Source organism: Aptenodytes forsteri, unplaced genomic scaffold, assembly GCF_000699145.1.
Source record: "Aptenodytes forsteri isolate BGI_AS27 unplaced genomic scaffold, ASM69914v1 Scaffold153, whole genome shotgun sequence".
Taxonomy (NCBI): Eukaryota; Metazoa; Chordata; class Aves; order Sphenisciformes; family Spheniscidae; genus Aptenodytes; species Aptenodytes forsteri.
This window is the reverse complement of record NW_008796178.1, coordinates 1563174-1576306: the sequence shown is the minus strand read 5'-3', so window position 1 is coordinate 1576306 and position 13133 is coordinate 1563174. Positions and strand designations below refer to the sequence as shown.

Here is a 13133-nt window from a genome sequence, read left to right as displayed (position 1 = left end):
CCTGCCCATGGCAGGGGGGTTGGAACTAGATGATCTTTAAGGTCCCTTCCAACCCAAACCATCCTATGGTTCTAAAAAACCCCAAGACCCCTTATGTCTTGATAGTTGGGAAGCTGGGAAAGTCTTGGTTGCCTGTCCTAATGTTTTTAATTGAGCCTCACTTAGTATCTTTGCTCATCGAGGTTTGACAGTGTTTCGTTTTGTGTTGTGGAAGGTGTCCCTGCCCATGGCAGGGGGGTTGGAACTAGATGATCTTTAAGGTCCCTTCCAACCCAAACCATCCTATGGTTCTAAAAAACCCCAAGACCCCTTATGTCTTGATAGTTGGGAAGCTGGGAAAGTCTTGGTTGCCTGTCCTAATGTTTTTAATTGAGCCTCACTTAGTATCTTTGCTCATCGAGGTTTGACAGTGTTTCTGTTTTGTGTTTGGTTTTGTGTTTTGTTTTTTTTTTTTTAATAAGCAAAAACTTTGTCTTTAGCATGGGAAAAATTCAGGTTGTTAGGGGCCATCTAGGTTCCATTTCAGTCTTGGGAAAATCTCGGTATCTTGGATGTTCTCCTGTCCTCATCACTCTCCACTGCGTCCTCCAGTTGGAAAGCTACAATGCTGCTGAACTTTTGCATTTTAGTTTCTAGGTATTTGAGTTGAACATAAATCTGAATGAAATGAGATTAATGTTGCCTTAAGCAGAGAGAGAGATATCTGGTTCTTCCCAATTCTGAGTTTGACATTTTATTTTCCTGCTATTCTTAGGACAAGGTTTCTTCAGAGTTGACTTGGCATTTTGTTAGCCTTCTATGGATCCTTCTATGAATTAGAAGTTAAAGGAATTTAAAGCACAGGAGCTGTTATTAGTAGTTTATTATCTCTTCACACTTGTTGCTCCAATAAGATGGGTTGTGTGATTCTTCAGCTGCTTTAACTTGGTTCTTAGTCTTTGCTATTGCTGTTTTAAGAAGTTAGTGATTCTGTATGATCTTATTTGTTCAAAGTGCTGTGTGAACACTACTCTTAAGTGAGGTAAGTTAAAGCAAAATTTTTCTCACCCTCCTAATAATATTGAAACTGAAAATCACATGATTACCTGCTCAGGGCTTTCAGACAAGTCTGGAAATCTAGTCCATAAGCCATTTCCTTCCAAAATCGGATTATGAAGAGCTTTTTTTTTGTTCAAGTGGTACTGATTTATGTTTCTTGCCTTTGCAGTTTCCAGGTATCATGAAATGCTGCTAATACCTTTCTCCGTTAATTTTTCATGGAATCCAATGACAGGCAAGACTACTCAATGAATGGCATAGAGCTATTGGCAAGACTGCCTCTCTAAGTGCTAGGAACAATTATTTTAAGAAACCTTGCAGAACAGTCTGACTTTTGGGTTGAATTACTTTTGAATTACTTCCGTCCCACCACTTCTCAAACTTGATTGCAACTCTGAAAAGACTTGCATGTTATGAAGTCCTGTTTATTTTCCTAAGCTTTTCTGTCCTTTGGACCCTCTGGGGATTACGCTTGCAAAAACTTCTGAGAAATCCTGTTCTGTTCTATCTGGAATGCATTTTCTGTATTTATCAAAGACACTTTTTGCTTTCCTTAGGTAGATAAGATGCAAGGAAGTAAGCAAATGTAATCAACATGCCTTCTAACAGTAGTTCCTTATGTTAACAGTTGCAGCTTGCTATGTATTTTCAGGTACCTTAGGTTACTTAATTTTCATGTGTTAAGTACAACTACCTTTCTAGTTAGGTATGAATACTTTTTTATTTGTATTAAATGCATATGTAGCCCTCCTCCTTCCCATAGATAATTTAAGCTTTCTGAAAGTAGCCTTGCTTTGATTAGTTGTTCTTGTTTTGTTTTGTTCCCAACTGCCTGGGGATCCAAAAGTTGAAAAAGTACCACCAGAGCTGGAGGATGAGAAAGATCATAAACCAGATAATCCTCGGATAATGACTGCATTGTGCCTGGGGCATGCCAAGGTCCTAGGCATGTGAAGTCACCTACATTTCTGTAGGGAGTTCTGTATTTCTTGCACTTCTCACAGGGTCTAAAGTGGTTGCAAAGGCAACAGCAATGACCTGGCTGTATTGGAAGAGCTGGAGATAATGTGCTGCTTCTGGCTGAAGTTACCTTGGTAAAAACCCAACAGACATCAGTGTAAGTGAGTAACCTTCTGTAGACAACAACGTAGACATTTCTTTTAGCTGAAACATTGACCCATCCATTCCCAATATGCATGCAAAGACACATTCACAGATGTGTGGCAATGCAGGATGGCAAAAAGTCCTGCTGACACTTGTATACGTGAAGTTGTGAGGACACTGTTGGTAGAGGGTAAAAACCCAACAGACATCAGTGTAAGTGAGTAACCTTCTGTAGACAACAACGTAGACATTTCTTTTTTTTGCTGCATTGTTGCCTCCTTTCTTCCTATGCATGCAAAGACACATTCACAGATGTGTGGCAATGCAGGATGGCAAAAAGTCCTGCTGACACTTGTATACGTGAAGTTGTGAGGACACTGTTGGTAAAGAAGGCTCACTGAGTGCGTGCAGTGTTGCAGAGATACTCCACTTGTTTGAGTTGGTCTGTGAGAGGTTGAGTGGAAAGATTCCGCCCCCCATGCCTTTTTCCTGCTCTGCCATTGTGACGTTCTGGAATATGGGGCATCACTGGTCCATCATGGTCCTGTAGCTCTTTTTTTTTTTTTTTTTTTTTTAAGAGTTATTACCTTGCTGCTTAGGGATATGTGCTTGGTCCAAACCTAAATACTTTTAAGTATTAAATGTTGTAGTCCTGTTTAGTTAAACCAGAGAATATCCCCTTCTCTAATTTTGAAAACATCTCTGAGAAATAAAGAAACCATGATTGCGTACTATGTTTTGTCCTGTCAGGTAAAAAAGCCTTAAAGCACCTTGCATGCTAATCCTCTGCAAAACATGAAATTAGAATGAAGGTTGTACGTATGAAATATAAGATTTGATGAATCATTAAAAATCCACTGGAAAAAAAAAATCTCTTTAGATACTTATGAGGTATGGTTTGTAAATCTGTAGATTCCATTCCTTTTTTAATGATCTTTCATAACTACATTTTACATGGGGACCTAGAGTTTGAGTTATTAATTGGTGTTGCTCCTCTGTATATATGTGTTTAACTTCATGTGGACAAGCGTATTTATTTTTAATATCTCTTCTGCTGTTTTCATATGAAGGTGTATGATGGTAGTTTTAACTTCACAGTTGCTGTGAATATTGATATAATTTTTTTGTTAGTGAAATGAATGTAAATGTAAAAAAAGTCTTTGAATGCTCGCTTGTTACCTGTAGGCAGTTTTACCTATTGATGAGCATTTGAATTGTTGGAAAAAATGAGCCTGTAATACAATTCTGATAAGCCCATTTTTAATTTAGGATTCAAGGCAGCTTATTTTACTTCATTTTGGAAATGTGCTTTTCTATAAGTCAGTCAAAATTTCCGCTAAAGATTTTATAGTGACCTTTAATTTAATCAGTAATGCGGTCAGCATTTTCAACTGTGGACTAATCTGCAGAGGTTTTAGATAATCTTTCATCAGATTAATGAGGAGTTGATTTTTTTTTTCCCCACCGAGATAAGAGGGAGAGGGTTACAATGCTGCATAGTTTTATATTCTACCTCACCATTACCCTCTCGATAGGATGTAATTTTTTCTGTCTAAGCTTTTTGATGTTTTATTTCTGTAATAATAAAAGATTTTCTGTCAAGATGCAGCGCTTCTGCAGCACCAGCAAATTCTGATTTAGTTTCTCCTCCCTTTTAGAAGAGAACAAATGCAGCAGTTACATATTTGTTGCTCAGGGCTGCTAACAGACCAGTGGGTTTTTACTCCCCTTTGGCTTGTCAGGGTGACTCTGAAGAGAGTGCTTCAGCTAGGTAGTATAGCAGTTTTAGAAGAGAAAAGTGGAAAAAGCTGGCTCTAGGCTGTGACAAAAGTTTGCCTCTCTCTTTCTGTCTGTGAGTATGCTCTGGTTTTAATGCGTTTATTTCTAAATCCCTTACTGCAGGAGTTTCAGATCTAGATCTGTAAACCTTTGTTTTTTAGGGCATTTCTCTTCTCACTCATGACCGAATTATTTTTGGGGGTAATTTTGATGCCAGCAACTAGTTACCTGGAAAAATAAGTATTTGAAGGTACGTTTTAAAGACAGCAATCTATCATATAGGAAATGACTAAATCTCCAAACCTGTGATGGAGAGAGAGAGAGGGAGGATTTGGTTGTGGTTTTGTTACTATTTTGTTTTGTTTGGTTGAGAGAATTAGGGAACTAGTAAAAGGTCCCTTTGAACTGCTGAACGCTGAGTGTTTTGGAAGGAAAAGATGCTACTTGTTGCTTGCAATTACGAATGATAAACAAGAATAAAGTAGTTCATAGGAGGAGACCATGTGAATAGAGAAAGTATAATGTGCTAGAATTTTTATTCTCGTTGTGCCAGCTGGGAGTAAACTTTCTTCAATGAAATTACACTCTGGTACAGTTTGAATCTGCTGCAAAGAGCAGAGGAATATGTTATTGAAAGTGTGTGAGTAATAAGAAAAAAAAAATCATTGTTTATGAGTTGACTATATATAGTTGACTATAACAAAAAGTAAAACAACTTTTTGTTATTACAACAGTTCTTTTTCACAGTGCTTTACTAATATGTATAATTAGACTACTGAGGAGCTTTACCGGTAGTATTGCAGTTGGTTGGGAAACAAGCATTAGCAGAGGCTGTGTTGAAATTGAGCTCTTGAAGAGCTGCACATTAAGAAGCAGTTTCTGGGCTCAACTTGTAGCTAACATTACCAATACTCACTCCATACTTCTTCCAGCTTATCCTTTGAATTTCAGAGAAGCAGGTCTGTTGCAGAATAAAATTTGACCTATAGCAATTGAAAAGTGCTACACTGATATGATGGCAAGGCAGCAACCTCGGTTTAGGCATGTCATCAGTTTTGTTGAACTGCAGAAGCCCTTCTTGCCTCAGTGTTGACAGGCTTCAGCTCCCGGCTCTGGCAGCTTGGAAGCACTGCGCTAACTACCAGCGGCGTGTTTTGCTAGCTAGTTTTCTGTTTCACACTTTAGCGGATTTGCTGCTGCCCTGTTCTTAATCTAGTGCTGATGCATGTTGCTTCGTTGGAATCAGGTCCTTTTGGGACTGTGCCTTCCTTCTGGAGTCCAGCAGAGCACAGGCATCGTTCTGTGAACATGGCCTTCGGGTTACGGGCCAGAGGGACAAGGAGCCTGGGAGTCTCTGCTGTCCTGCAACTGCGATTCATTCTCTTTGCAGAAAGCTCGTAACGTTTCTGTGTTTCTGTATGTTCTTGTTTTAAAAAGAATAAATGTCGCAATATGTAGCAAAATAAAGTGACTCTTCTCCACCCACTGTTTACTGTTCTTCTATGAGTTATGGCATGTTTTGTTTTAAGCTTTAACTTCTTTTATTTCTTCTGTTAGGGGAAATGTTCAATTTCTTATAAATATCGCTTCACTTCAGTCTTCAGAAAAGCATTAAATACAAAGAAGTTAAATTCTTCTGAGTTTCTGGACAACCTTTAACTGCTTACCTTTTTGTGTTTGTCAAAATTAAACTGTAGTACAGCTTTACAAAGTTCTTGATGTAAGTGATGTGTCACGGAAGGAGAATAGGAAAGAATAATAATTAATCTTTTATCAGTGAAGGTAGAGAAACTAATGTGGTAGCTGACCTTTCTTAGGTCTTTGGAGAAAATGTTAATATAGAATAGAGTCGCTTAGCTAACATGAAACAATTTTTATTTGATTATTTTTGAAGCAATGTAAATACAAGCTTGTATTAAGGACCTTATTAGCAGTGCCTGTGTTCAAAAAAATTCCAATAATTTTGAAGACTCCTTATTTGCCATTGCAATTTTACTTGACCTTTCTGTCCTAGACTTCACTAAAAAACCCCTCTTATTTGTCTCTTTGGTAGGTTTATAGTTTTCATTAAAAGTATCATCTCATTGACAATACTTTAAAATCTTGCTTAGGATCTTCCATTTAAGTATCCCTAAGCGTACCAAAGCGCTGGTTATTTAACTTGGATTATTCTTACCATAAAAGCATTTGAATAAATGCAATTTTTTTTTTTTTAAATGAGGCTCGGAGAACTCCTGATGGAGGTATTTTAGCTGTTAACCAGCTTAGTTGTGATAACCTAGTTGACCTCTGTTAGAGGTATGTGCTATGGAAGGTTTGCGTGTGTATATTATAGTCCATAGTGGGTGGCATCATCTATCTTGGCTGTGATCCTAGCAGACTTCTGCTGAACGCATTGGACTACATTCTTTTAATAGTACTTGATATAAAATTTTTCATTTCTGTGCTTAGATTTAAAAAAGGTTTTATTGGGGTTTTGTTCCTCTTTTTTCCCCCCTCTGTATCTCAAATCCAGTTGCGTGAACTTGAAAGGTGATGCAAAACATTCTTCTTACTCCTGTTGGAAAGTGAGCTTTAAAGTATTATCTTCAGGCTGGGTAACTAGATCCCTGACACAAAGATTTCAGGGGCTGTTGTGTGATGGTAATTACCAACACTTTCTACGTAGTTCATTTAAAAGTAATGACTAGTGGATGTAAAAGGACTAATAGATGTTAACCATGGAATACATTATCTTGTGGAGATGCCAGGGGAATTTAATTTGTCGTAATTAGAAATTTGAATGGGGATGGGAAAGGATGTTGAAATTTGTTTTTTGTATCCCTTTTTGTCTTTTATGGTATAAATCTGCTGAATGAGATTAAATTTACGTGACAGGTAACGTCCCAGTAGCTGTGATCTCTGCTTCAGTGAGGTCATTCTGGGCTAAATGGGAATTGGCTTTTTAGACTACTTCTGTGGCAAAGTAGTGGTTACGGATTATTGGAGATGTAAACTTCCAATGATTTAAAACATTGCTTAAATAAAGACTATAGCCGATAAGGATCACTAATACTGTGCTTTGTTTTGAAGGGCCTGAAATGAAGACTTCTAGCTCTTAACAGAAGGAATTTTGTCTGATGCTGAGAAGTCTGTTATTTATTTTAAATAAGTATAAAGAATAGCAACAGTTATCAACATTATTCTCATACTAAATCCAAAACACAGCACTATACCAGCTACTAGGAAGAAAATTAACTCCATCCCGGCCGAAACCAGGACACTCCCATATCTCTCAGTGCTGGTAGGAAGATACTGGCTGAGTCTCTAGTAAATCAGGTGGAATCTGTAAGTTCTGAAAGCAAATATGAATTTCAGATCACATTGGCTTGTGCAGGTATTCCCAAACAGGGAAACATTTAGCATGCTTCTAGCCTGGTTTGGGAACAGTGGCTTAATGCATTAGGGTGGTCCTGTCTATGTTAATGTAAGATCTTCTGTAGCTCTTCTGTCGCACCACATAGATGTTGCAAAGATAGTCTAAAACAAATACACTATTTCTCCTTCCTACCAAATGGAGGATAGATTTAGAGTATGAATCATACATCTGTCTTCAGTCTGATACTTGGAAATTACTATCGAGTAACCCAAAATAAAAAAAGTGAGCCCCACCAGTCCTAAAGAACAACTACTTCTTTCCCCAGTCTAGGTGATAGCAGTTTGCCAAAGCAGGAGGTGCCTGTTGAAAGAGTGATGGCACACTCTTTGTCTGGCATTGGATGGCACACAGAAGGATTATTGGGGAAAGCAGGGACGTAAGCAGTTAGAAACATCTTTCCCTTTGAACAGTGATGGCAATCTGCATAAAGTCAAATTCTGGCATTATCAATAATCAAATTGGTGCTTCATGAGTAGCATTTAGGGCTTGTTCTTCTGATGCAACTGACAGGTATGGGGGAAAGTATTACAGTGCTTTTTAGTAACCTGCAAGACTTTTTCTTTACTTAGCAGGAAAGGAATTTCTGTTTTGTGGAAAATACTTCTTTGGTCTGTGTTTAGTAGCAATGAGCAAGGAAAATACTCTGACAAATTTTGAACCTTGCTGCAGATTTTTATGAAAGCGTTTTACTAATACGGCATACCCTTTCCCCCTTGTGTAGATGTTGCATTAAGTAATAGCAATGTGATTGGAATAGTTGGCTGTTGCAGCATGTGTGAATTTAGTTACACAATCTGTCCTGTTTGTCCAACTGAATGATTATGAAAAACATTGAATTGCTCTACTGAATATCACTTAATTAGTAAATGTGGCTAAATTGAACCATGTATGGGTGGATAAAATAGGCGTGGTGTATGCAACTTTGACCTCTTCTTTTTAGTTGGTTCCTAGTTTGCTGCTTTGTGTATTGGTTGAATCACTTTCTAAATCATTAATGTGAAAATAATTGCTTTGCTTTATAGATAAAGTTGATAGTATAATCATCTAAAACAGGCGCTTCAGTGCACCGTGTGTTTTCGCAGTGCTGTGAAGTAGGTGGTTTCTGAGGCTAAGCTGGAGAAGGGTGGGGTGTGTGTTTGTTCAGTGCAGGAAAAAGGGAGAAGGTTTGCCAGTTCTGCAGAAGGCTGTTTGTGCTGTTGGGCAAAAAGACAGATTGCTTGGGTGCTTGGCTATTTCTATAAACGTTCCCAATTAGTCATTCCTGGTGTAGGTAAGAGCACATGTTACTGTAGCGACACTTATAAAATGTGTCATGGCCTCACTTGACGCAGCGCTGCCCAACACCTGGTCTCTCCCTGGGTGTCCCTGTTTGTCAGCAGGTGCATCACAGCGTGGTGGAGACGTGTTGTCATCTGGGTAAAAACACGTCCTCAGCTCCTGCACTGTGCTGCCTCACCGCTCAGTAGGAAAGGGCTGGGCAAGAAGTATTTTCTATTCCCAGGCAGCGTGTGTGCACTGTTTGCCTGGCTTGCTGTTCCCTGTTGTTGTAGCGCTTTAAAAGCAATGCCTGTAGGTGAGGATTATAAACCGCCATTATGTGGGTGATGGGGGTGCAGTGCCTTAACATAAGAAGCGGAAGTGGCAGTAGTTGGTTGGCAGCTCTCTCATTCCACCCTGCAAAAGCATCCAAAGTTCAAACTTTCTGGGGAAAGGAATTATTTTCCGAGCAGCCTCCTTCCCTTCCCCGTAAAAGTTCACATTCTGAATCATTTGAAGCCTGAGGATGCAAGATTATTATTCAGGCCTGCCTGCCACATAAATAAAACTGATGCCTTACATCTTCAGAATCAACAACAACAAAAAAACCCTAAAGAGGCAGCCAGAGAAGGTGGGGACAGTGTGGCTTTCAAAAGAAGGATCAATGAAAACCTGTGTTTCTGCAAGTATTGATGTAATCTGCGAACAGTCGGTTCGGAATTGTGCCCCTTCAAACGGGGAGGCAGGGAACGCCAGGTCTTCAAACAGCTGGGAGAGGAGTTGAGGAGTAGGAAAAAGGGGAAGCAATGAGTGAGGAAAATGTAGCCAGAAATCAGTAAGAAGTGAATCTGTTAGAATGATTTAAGGGGTAAAAACATATGGTTCAAGAACCTGATGAAATATATTAGTTATCAAAACCGAACACGTTGTGGAAGAGTTGTCAGTAGTGGTAGCAGTGGAAGAAGTCAGGGATGTTGTTGTATTCGCTATGGAAAAGCTTCTCAACATCTACTTTGGGGGGAAAAAAAAAACCAAAACCCCAAATCCTTTGCAATAAAAAAGAGAAATTGTGCTCAGGATTGGATTGGAAATACAGGCCTGCTCAGAACAGGGGAAAATCTCCCCTATCCTGTGTTTGCGGGGGAGAAATTACTCTCAGTAGGATATCTGGTTTGTTGAGAGGGGTTAGAGTTGTTAAAAGCTTGGAATAATGTAGAGTGTGCGCTACTGTTGTAATCCCAATTGATATTCAGAGTGCCTGTAATGAAATATCTGCTGTTGGCCAAAACACATGTGCTCTCTTAAGTAAATAGCATTACAATATTTCTCCTGTATTGTACACTGTTTTTTTAATGTACCAATTGTTTGAAAATTTGATACAAGATACAGCTTTGAACAGCTGTGCTTGGGAAAAGCATGAACTGCCTTGTAGCAAAACCAGCCTATAAACAGGGTTCATTTAGAAAGTTCCAGCAAGATCAAAGAAGGCTAAAAATGATTATTTGCCCAGATAGAAATGGTTGTTCCTGGAAACCAGTCCCCTCAACCGAAATATCACTTGGGCCAGATGTTGAGGGCATTAGATACTACAGAGTTATCTTGTAAGTCATGGGCTGAGGATGCCGAAGTGCAAGCAGTTGCATTATGTTAATGTTCTGCTGCTGCCCTGTTGATACTGCTGATTTAAGAATGTGCTTTTATAAGACATAATTCATGGTATAGTAACATGTTTAAGGGTAGGCAAATATTGGCTAATCAAGAATTCCCTTCCTTTCTGTGTTAACTAGTTAATCATGATGTAAAAAAATCTTGCTTCTTCAATAAGCAGTAAAATCTTTTTTCAGTACATTTGGCGTGTGCAAGTAAACTTCATCTGTTTCAGGTAATTAGCACTGCATTAGCACAACAGGGCAACTGGTGTTTAAACACAAGGTAATTAACTGTACAGTGTAAACATAGTGTGCTAAAGAGCTAACCAAAACCATGAATTTCTAGCTGATCGAAAATAACACACTAGAAATGTAATTTGGGGGTGGGGGGAGTAGTAGTTAATATTTTTCTCCTTTGTTGCTAGGTTATTCGGTTAGTGCTGAATGGGTGGAAGAGAAAGGGTCAGATATTTCAAGCTGATGCCAGCAGCATCGTGTGCAAGTGCAGCTCTTGTGTGGGGTTTTTTTGTTGGTTGTTTGGGTTTTTTTTAACTTCCTTAGTGTATAGTGTTGTAGTGGCTTAATGACCTGGAAGATGTGTAGGGTTTTTTGTACTTTGAAATTTTGGTTTGCTAGTCTTGCAATTTCACAACTGGCACAAAATGTTAGAGATGTCATAGCTGATGGTCCAGCACTAGGGAAATGGAAATAGGGTTGGATACATATCTTGTCCAGTAGTATTTTCCCTCTCCAAAATAAATTTGGATGCATTTGTCTAAAAAATTGGGAAATTTGCAGTTTGAACTGCGTGAAATGGAACTGTGTCCGTAGGAACTATGGATTCTGTACGCTGGTGGTTCCCAAGTGTGCTAATCCAACAGGGAAATGAAAGACCAAGTTTCTTACCACCTGTAACACTCATCGAGTTATATATGCATACGACTGATAAATGCATATCTAAACTTCCGAATAACTGGGAGTTCTTACTATTGGGATAAATAACTACTTGACCTACAGAGGTGGCAGGAAAGGTAACAATCTGCTGAGTCCTAAGTGGGCTGGAGGTACACCTCCATCACTGACAGTGAGTTCTCCATGTAATACTCTACTTTGATATGTCAGATGGATTTTGGGGAGGACAGAAAAAAACAGTTCCATGATAAAAGCTGAAGCCAGAACCTGATCTTGAGGCAGAATTTTGTCTCTTAAGCAGTTTGTCAGAAAAGTGGTTAGGTGTCAAGTGAGAGCATGACTAGGATCTGAAAGCTTCTTTTGGTTCTTTGAACCCAAACTGGCTCCCTGACGTATGCAGCAGAACTGGGACTGAAAACTGAAATTCAAATTTCTGGAGGCTTTGCATGAAGCCGGATAGAGTCCAGCTCCTTCTGTACAACCTGACTGGAAAGCACACAAATGCTAGAAGAAGCAAGGAATAAACTAGTCAACAATTTAGGAGCCATAAAATGGACAACTACAGTGAGTAGGAAGTTGTGGACAGATATTCGCTTCTGTTCCAATGTTACTGAATAAGCTGGGTGGCAAAGATTGCTATTTTAAAATGTTTTTAACCCAGCTCATTTTACTGACAGGTTAAAAAATGTTTACGGGAACAGCTCCATTAGCAAGTATAAAGGGCTACAACCTTTAGTAGGAAGATGGTTACGAATAGGTGGCACTGACTTGCTGGATAATACAATCTGATATCACAACTGTTTGTGAAGTGCACATTTCTTCACCACCACATAATCATTCTTCTGAACTGCTCTTTAAACGTCAGCAAAGGCCTCTCATTAATTCAGCGTGACAGTTTGATTGCAGCATTTTAACAGCTTCTGAAAAATAATTCAGTTACTGAAGTGGTAAACTCGCTGCCTTGACAATGAAGATAAAGTGCTGCCTCACAGCTGGAAAGGCAGAGCTAATCTTGTAATTCCTGATCCATCTTTGTGTATGGTCACCAGTGCCTTGGTTTAAATGTGTGATATTTCCTCTCCATGTGAATATATGCTAAGTCCGCTTTCATGGGTCAATAAAATGCTTGAAATAACGTGTAGATATAATTGATGTAAGAGGCAAGTATGTCAGTGTATCTATCATGTAAGCAGCCTGTGTGCACCGACCTCATAAGAGATTGGTATTTGCAGAAAGTACTATTGCTATATCACTGCGAACAACAGTTGCCTCTACTGAAGTGTCCTTACACATTCTTGCAGCAAAACTGCTAGCAGTAATAAATTCTTTGGGTATATACGTTATCTGAGGTAGATCTCAAACATGCTGCATCTGCAGAAGACTGACTCCTGTCTTTCTGACAACAGTTAGTTTGATACTGTCCATTATTGAAATGTTTGAAGCTACTTCATCTTGCTGTACTGGGATTCTGCTAAAATACATTTGTAAAGGGTGTCTAGTCCTGGAATTCAGGAAGATAACTTTTAAAAGTTAAGTTCTGTCCAATTATGCTTTGTTTTGTCTGTAATTATTGGACTATTGTGTATGCTGATCATTTGTCCATAGCTTGCAAAACCTGGAAAGACAAGAGACTACATAAAATCATAGAATCATTTAGGTTGGAAAAGACCCTTAAGATCATTGAGTCCAACCATAAACCATGATAACGCACATGATAAAATACAATTTAAATCTCTACTTCCTATAAACGAGTTCAAACAGGTATACAGGAGAAGGTACTGTCCCACACATGAAGACTTTTACATATTTCTGACCTTGCTCTGAGTTTCAAATTTGCTTTATTTAAAAGAAATAGAAAGCATTAATTATTGTATGTAGAAGGAACTGAGAGTTAAGAGTGAAGAATTTCAGTGTGCTGGGGTGGGATGGGGCTTCTGGAACTCAGAAGTGCATCTAGTGGGGAATATAGGAAGGTG

At 38.9% G+C, this 13133-nt stretch overlaps 1 protein-coding gene across 5 annotated transcripts in view; it reads left to right on the top strand.

The window, feature by feature from the left end:
• Window positions 1-13133, top strand: part of TEX2 (testis expressed 2) — a 57123-nt gene that overhangs the window by 12634 nt on the left and 31356 nt on the right. The window contains exon 1 of one of the 5 annotated variants that reach the window (XM_009287695.2): window positions 464-2155. The exons of the other annotated variants lie outside the window; for them this stretch is intronic. The gene's annotated coding sequence lies outside the window, so the exon portion shown is untranslated. Of the gene's footprint in view, window positions 1-463; window positions 2156-13133 lie in introns of those variants that run through there. 5 annotated transcript variants of the gene reach the window in all.